We start from the raw sequence: 8,414 nt of genomic DNA on the forward strand, positions 1-8,414 counted from the left end.
GTTATCTTTTCTAACCATCTGTAACCCCCCGTTACCCCTTGTAACCCCCTGTAACCCTTTGTAACACCTTTACTATTTGTAACACCCTGTAACCCATGTGACTCTTTGTAACCCCCTGTAATCCTCTGTAACCCCTTGTAACCCCCCGTTACCCCTTGTAACCCCTTGTACCCCTTTACCTCCTGTACCACCGTTTAACCCTTGTTACTCATTGTAACCCTTTGTAATCCTTTGTAACCCCTTGTAATCCCCTGTAACCCCTTGCAACGCCCTGTAACTTCCTGTAACCCCCTGTAACCCCATCTAACCTCTTGTAACCTCCTGTAACCCCCTGTAACCCCCTGTAACCCCTTCTAACCCTCTGTAACCACCTGTAACAATTTATAACCCCCTTTAACCCCTTGTTACCCCTTGTAACCCCCTGTAACCCCTTGTAATCCCCCCTAACCCTTTGTAACCCCTTGTAACCCGGTGTAAGCCCCTGTAACCCCCTTTAAGCCATTGTAACCCCCTGTAATTCCCTCTTACAACTTGTTACTCCTTGTAGACCACTGTAACCCCTTGTTACCCCTTCTAATCTCGTGTAACCGCTTGTAACCTTCTGTAACCCCTTGTAACCTCTTGTAACCCCTTGTAACCTCTTGTAATCCCCTGTAACCCTCTGTTACCCCTTTTAACTCTCTGTAACCCCCTGTAACCCCTTGTAACCCGTTTACCACCTGTAAGACCCTGTAACCCTCGTGACTCTTTGCAACCCCCTGTAATCTCTTGTAACCCCTTGTAATCCCCTGTAACCCATTGCTACCCCTTGTAACCCTCTGTAACCCCCTGTAACCCCCTGTAACCCCCTGTAACCCCTTTTAACTCTCTGTAAGCCTCTGTAACCTTTTGTAACCCCCTGTAACCTTACGTTACCTTTTCTAACTCCCTGTAACCCCTTTAATCTCCTGTACCACCGTTTAACCCTTGTGACTCTTTTTAACCCACTGTAATCCCTTGTAACCCCTTGTAATCCCCTGTAACCCCTAGTAACCCCTTGTAACCTTCTGTAACTTCTTGTAACTTCCTGTAACCCCCTGTAACCCCCTGTAACCCCTTCTAACCCTCTGTAACCCCCTGTAACCCTTTGTCACCTCCTGTACCCCCCTGTTACCCCTTGGAACCCCCTGTAACCCCTTGTAACCCCCTTTACCCCCCTGTAACACCTTGTAACCATTTGTAATCCGTGTAACTCCTTGTAACCCCATGTAATCTTCTGTAACCCCATGTAACCTCTTGTAACGCTCTGTAACACCCAGTAACCCCCTGTAACCCCTTGTAACCCCCTGTAATTTCCTGTCACCACTTGTAACCCCTTGTAAACCCAAGTAACCCCTTGTAACCCCTTGTAATCACCTCTAACCCCTTGTAACCCCTTGTAACCTTCTGTAACTCCTTCTAACATCTTGTAAACCCCTGTAACCCCTTGTAACCTCCTCTAACCCCCTCTAACCCCCTGTAACCCCTTGTAGCCCTCTGTAACCCCCTGTAACCCCCTGTTATACCTTGTTACCCTCTGTAACCCCTTGTAACCCTTTTTACTCCCTGTAACACCTTGTAACCCTTGTGACTCTTTCTGACCCCGTATAAACCCCTGTAATCCCTTGTAACACCTTGTTATCCCCTTAACCCCTTGTAACCCCTTGTAACCACGTGTAATCCACTGTAATCCCCTGTAACCCCCTGTAACTCCCTGTAATTCCCTGTCACCACTTGTAACTCCTTGTAAACCCTTGTAACCTCTTGTAACCCTCTGTAATCCCCTGTGAACCCCTGTAACCCCTTTTAAACCTCTCTAACCCCCTGTAACCCCTTCCAACCCCCTGTAACCCCCTGTTACCCCTTGTAACCCCCTGTAACCCCTTGTAACCCCCTTCACCCACTGTAACACCTTGTAACCCTTGTGACTCTTTGTAACCCCCTCTAACCCCCTCTAACCCCTTGTAACCCCTTTACCCCCTGTAACACCGTGTAACCCTTGTGACTATTTGTAACCCGCCGTGAACCCCAAGTAACCCACTTTACCGCCTGTAACCCTTTGTAACCCCTTGTAACCCCCGGTAACCTTTGTGACTCTTTGTAATCCCCTGTAACCCCTTGTAAGCATTTGCAACCCTGTCTAAGCCCTAGTAAAACATTCTAACCTTCTGCAACCCCATGTAACCTCTCTTAACCGTCTGTAACCCCCTGTATCTCCCTGTAACTCCTTGTAACCCCCTGTAATTCCCTGTGACCACTTGTAACCCCTTGTAATCCACTGTAACCCCATGTAACCCCTTGCAGCCCCCTGTAACCCTTTGTAACCCCCTGTAACCCCTTGTAAACCCCTGTAACCCCTTGTAACCTCTTGTAACCCTCTCTAATCCCCTGTAACCCCCTGAAACCCCTTGTAACCCACTGTTACCCACTGTAACCCGTTGTAGCCCCCTGTAACCCCCTGTAACCCCCTGTTAACCCTTGCAACCCCTTGTAACCCCTTGTAACCCCCTTTACCTCGTGTAGCACCTTGTAACCCCTTGTAACCTCCTTTAACCCTTGTGACTCTTTGTAACCCCCTGTAATCCCTTCGGTTGCAATCCCTTGCAATCCCTTGCAATCCGTTGCAATCCCTTGCAATCCTCTGTAACCCCTTGTAACCCAGTTTAACCCCCTGTAACCCTCTGTAACCCCTTGTAATCCCCTGTAACCCCTTGTAACCCCTTGTAACACTCTGTAAACACCTGTAACTCCTTGTAACCCCCTGTCACCCTTTCTACCCCCTGTAACCCCTTGTAACCCCCTGTAACTCCTTGTAACCTGTTGTAGCCCTCTGTAACACCCCGTAACCGCTTGTAACGACCTGTAACAACCTTTAACCCCTTCTAATCCCTTGTAACCCCTTGTAATCCTTTGTAATCCCTTGTAACTGCTTGTAACCCCCTGTAACCCTTCTGACCCATTGTAACTCCCTGTGACTCCCTATTACCCCTTGTAACCCCTTGTAACCCACTGTAACTGCTTCTGAACCCCTGTAACCTCTTGTAACCCCCTGTAGCCTTCTGTAACATCGTGTAACCTCTTGTAACCCACTGTAACCCTCTGTAACCCCCTGTAACCCTTTGTAACTCCCTGTTACCCCTTGTAACCCCCTATAACTCCTTGTAACCCTTTGTAACCTCTTGAACCTCTTGTAGCCCCCTGTAACCCCCCGTAACCGCTTTTAACCTCCTGTAACGCCATTTAACCCCTTCTAATGCCCTGTAACCCCTTGTAACCCTTTGTAATTTTTTGCAACTGCTTATAACCTTGTGTAACCCTTCTGACCCTTTGCAACCTTCTGTAACCCCCTTTAACCGCTTGTAACCGCTTGTAACCACCTGTAACCCCTTCTAACCCCCTATAACCCCTTGTAAACCCCTGTAACCTCTTGTAACCTCTTGTAATCCCCTGAAACCTCCTGTAACCCCTTGTAACCCTCTGTAACCCCCTGTTACCCCTTGTGAACCCCTCTAACCCCTTGTCACCCCCTTTACCCGCAGTAACACCTGGTAACCCCTTGTAACCCCCTGTAACCCTTGTGACTCTTTGTAACCCCCTGTAACCCCGTGTAATCCGTTTTAACCCCTTGTAATTCCCTGTAACCACTTGTAACCATTTGTAACCTCGTGTAACCCCTTGAAACCCCTTGTAACCATCTGTAACCATCTGTAACCCCCTGTAACCCCTTGTAACCCCTTGTAACCCCCTATAATTCCCTGTCACCACTTGTAACCCCTTGTAAACCCAAGTAACCCCTTGTAACCCCTTGTAATCTCCTGTAACCCCTGGTAACCCCCTGTAACCCCTTGTAACCCTCTATTACCCCTTGTAACCCCCCGTAACCTTTTGTAACCCACTGTAACGTTTTTTAAACCCCTGTAACCCCTTGTAACCTCTTGTAACCCCCTGTAACCCCTGTAACCTCTTTTAACTCTCTGTAACCCCCTGTTATCCGTTCTAACCCCCTGAAACGTCCTGTTACCCCTTGTAACCCCCTTTAACCCCTTGTAACCCCCTTTACCCCCCTGTAACCCCTTGTAACCTGTAACCCCTATAACCCCTTGTAATCCCCTGTAACCCCTTTTAACCCCTTGTAACCCCCGGTAACCCCTGGTAACCCCTTGTAACCCCTTGTAAACCCTTGTAACCCCTTGTTATCAATTGTAATCCCCTGTAACCTCTTGTAACCCCTTGTAACCCCTTTTAGCCCTCTGTAACCCCTTGTAACCCCTAGTAACCTCCTGTAACCCCTTGTTACCTGTTGTAGAACCCTGTATCCCCCCGTAACCGCTTGTAACCTCCTGTAACCCCCTTTAACCTTTTTTAATCCCCTGTAACCCGTTGTAACCCTTTGTAATACCTTGTAACTGCTTGTAACCTTCTGTAACCCTTCTGACCCTTTGTAACCCCCTGTAACCCCCTGTAAACCCCTGTAACCCCTTGTAACCTCTTGTAACCCTCTGTAACTCCCTGTAACCCCCTGTAACCCCTTGCAACCGCCTGTTACCCCCTGTACCCCTTGTAGCCCCCTCTAACCCCCTGTTATCCCTTGTAACCCCCTGTAGCACCTTTAACCCCTTGTAACCCCTTGTAACCTCCTGTAACTCTTGTGGCTTTTTGTAACCCCCTGTAACCTCTTGTAACTTTTTGTAATTCCCTGTCACCCCTTGTAACCCCTTGTAAACCCCTGTAACCTCTTTTAACCCATTGTAACCCCTTCTTACCCTCTGTAACCCCCTGTAACCCCTTGTAACTCCTTGTAACCCCTTGTAACCTGTTGTAGAAGCCTGTCATCCCCCCGTAACCGCTTGTAACGTCCTGTAACCCCCTTTAACCCCTTCTTATCCCCTGTAACCCCTTGTAACCCTTTGTAATCCCTTGTAACTGCTTGTAACCTTCTGTAACCCTTCTGACCATTTGAAACCCCCTGTAACCCCCTTGTAACCCCCTGTAATCCCTTGTAACCCCTTGTAATCCCCTGTAACCCCTTTTAACCCCTTGTAACCCCCTGTAACCCCTTGTAACCCCTAGTAAACCCCTGTAACCCCTCTTAACCTCTTGTAACCCTCTCTAACCCCCTGTAACCCCCTGTAACCCCTTCTAACCCACTGCTACCCCCTGTAACCCTTTGTTGCCCCCTGTAACCCCCTGTTGTCCCTTGTAACCCCCTGTAACCCCCTGTTAGCCCTCGCAACCGCCTGTAACCCCTTGGAACCCCCTTTACCCCCTGTAGCATCTTGTAACCCCTTGTAACTTCCTGTAATTCCCTGTTTCCCCTTGTAACCTCCTCTAAACCCGTGTAACCCCTTGTAATCCCTAGTAATCCCCTGTAATTCCCTGTCACCACTTGTAACCCCTTGTAAACCCTTGTAACCCCTTGTTACCACTTGTAATCCCCTGTAACCCCTTGCAACCGCCTGTTACCCCCCTAACCCCTTGTAGCCCCTTGTAACCCCCTGTAGCACCTTGTAACCCCTTGTACCCTTTTGTAACCCTTGTGACTGTTTGTTACCCCCTGTAATCCCTTGTAACTTCCTGTAATTCCCTGTCACCCCTTGTAACCCCTTGTAAACCCCTGTAACCCCTTGTAACCCCTAGTAACCCCCTGTAATTCCCTGTGACCACTTGTAACCCCTTGTAAGCCCCTTTAACCCCTTGTTACCACTTGTAATCCTCTGTAACCTCTTGTAACCCCTTGTAACCTCCTGTAACCCCCTGTAATCCCTTGTAACCCCTTGTAATCCCCTTTAACCCCTTGTAACCCCTTGTAATCTCCTGTAACCCTTGTGGCTGTTTGTAACCCCCTGTAACCTCTTGTAACTTTTTGTAATTCCGTGTCACCCCTTGTAACCCCTTCTAAACCCCTGTAACCTCTTTTAACCCCTTGTAACCCCTTGTAACCCTCTCTTAACCCCCTGTAACCCCATGTAACTCCCTGTAACCCCTTGTAACCTCCTGTAACCCCCTGTAATCCCTTGTAACCCCTTGTAATCCCCTTTAACCCCTTGTAACCCCTTGTAATCTCCTGTAACCCTTGTGGCTGTTTGTAACCCCCTGTAACCTCTTGTAACTTTTTGTAATTCCGTGTCACCCCTTGTAACCCCTTCTAAACCCCTGTAACCTCTTTTAACCCCCTGTAACCCCCTGTAACCCCCTAAAACTCCTTGTAATCCCCTGTAACTTCTTGTAAACCCCTGTAACCACTTGTAACCTCTTGTAACCCTCTGTAACTCCCTGTAACCCCCTGTAACCCCTTGTAACCCCCTGTTATCCCTTGTAACCCCCTGTAGCACCTTGTAACCCCTTGTAACCTTCTGTAACCCTTGTGACTGTTTGTTACCCCCTGTAATCCCTTGTAACTTCCTGTAATTCCCTGTCACCCCTTGTAACCCCTTGTAAACCCCTGTAACCCCTTGTAACCCCTTGTAACCCCTTGTAATCCCCTTTAACCCCTTGTAACCCCTTGTAATCTCCTGTAACCCTTGTGGCTGTTTGTAACCCCCTGTAACCTCTTGTAACTTTTTTAATTCCTTGTCACCCCTTGTAACCCCTTCTAAACCCCTGTAACCTCTTTTAACCCCTTGTAACCCCTTGTAATCCCCTTTAACCCCCTGTAACCCCTTGTAACTCCCTGTAACCCCTTGTAACCTCCTGTAACCCCCTGTAATCCCTTGTAACCTCTTGTAATCCCCTTTAACCCCTTGTAACCCCTTGTAATCTCCTGTAACCCTTGTGGCTGTTTGTAACCCCCTGTAACCTCTTGTAACTTTTTGTAATTCCGTGTCACCCCTTGCAACCCCTTCTAAACCCCTGTAACCTCTTTTAACCCCTTGTAACCCCTTGTAACCCTCTTTAACCCCCTGTAACCCCTTGTAACTCCCTGTAACCCCTTGTAACCTGTTGTAGAAGCCTGTAACCCCCCCGTAACCGCTTGTAACGTCCTGTAATCCCCTTTAACCCCTTCTAATCCCCTGTAACCCCTTGTAACCCTTTGTAATCCCTTGTAACTGCTTGTAACCTTCTGTAACCCTTCTGACCCTTTGTAACCCCCTGTAACCCCCTGTAACCCCTTGTAACCCCTTGTAACCCCCTGTAACGCCTTGTAAACCCTGTAACCCCTTGTAAACCCCTGTAACCCCTTGTAACCTCTTGTAACCCTCTGTAACCTCCTGTAACCCCTTGTAACCCTCTGTAACCCCCTGTTATCCCTTTTAACCATCTGTAACCCCCTGTTACCCCTTGTAACCCCCTTTAACCCCTTGTAACCCCCCTCACCCCCTATAACACCTTGTAATCCCTTTTAACCCCATGTAACCCTTTTGACTCTTTGTAACCCGGTGTAACCTCTAACCCCTTGTAACCCCCTGTAACCCCTTGTAACTTCCTGTAACTCCTTGTAACTTCCCTTGTAAGCCTTTGTAAACCCCTTATAACCCCCTGTAACCCCTTGTAACGTCTTGTAACCCTCTGTAACCCCTTGTAACCCCCTGTTACCCCTTGTAACCCCCTGTAACTTTTTGTAACCCCCTTTAACATCCTGCAACCCCCTGTAACTCCCTGTAACCCGTTTTAATCCCAATTACGCGGAAACCCCAATATTTCACTGTTCGAGTTATTGCGCGAAATTTAGAGCGGGAGGGGGTGAAAGGGTGAAAGGGGCAGGGGGAGAGGAGAAAAGGAAACCCCCGATTACCCCTTGTAACGCCCTGTAACCCCCTGAAACTCCTTGTAACCCCATGTATTTCCTTGTAACCTGTTGTAACCTCCTGTAACCCCCTGTAACCGCTTCTAACTTTTTGTAACCCCCTTTAACCCCTTGTAACCCCCTGTAACCCCTGTAACCCCTTTTAACCCCCTTTAACCCCCTGAAACCCCTTGTAAGCTCATGTAATTTTCTTTAACCCCTTGTAACCCCAATTGCCCGCAAACCCCAATATTTCACGGTTCGGTTCATTTGTAAATTGACAGCTCGTCAAAATAGAACTATAACGAATAGACTACCCCTGGATTACCAGATTTGTAAAATTACTTTGTTCTCTAATAAAACACGTTCCAGGCTATTGCATGAACTGTAATAAAAACGATTTACGATAAAAGAAAGTTGAAACTCTAAACGATTGCTGCGGAATTTTCTTGTTTTTTATTGTGTGGCCTTATCTCATCTGAAACCTTATCGAAACGTCAAAAATGATTTGTCCGGAACAATTCACTCCTTCGCTATAGGTTTTGCAGAGCGGCTGCTCTTCAACCCGTGTCGAAACGTTCTCTACAATACATGCCGCTAAATTTCCAATAAACAAAAAGAATCTTTTCATTTCAAAAAGCTGACAAATTGCTTGTCCATGGCGACTTTAGCT

The sequence above is a fragment of the Porites lutea genome, chromosome 4, assembly GCF_958299795.1.
Source record: "Porites lutea chromosome 4, jaPorLute2.1, whole genome shotgun sequence".
Lineage (NCBI taxonomy): Eukaryota > Metazoa > Cnidaria > Anthozoa > Scleractinia > Poritidae > Porites > Porites lutea.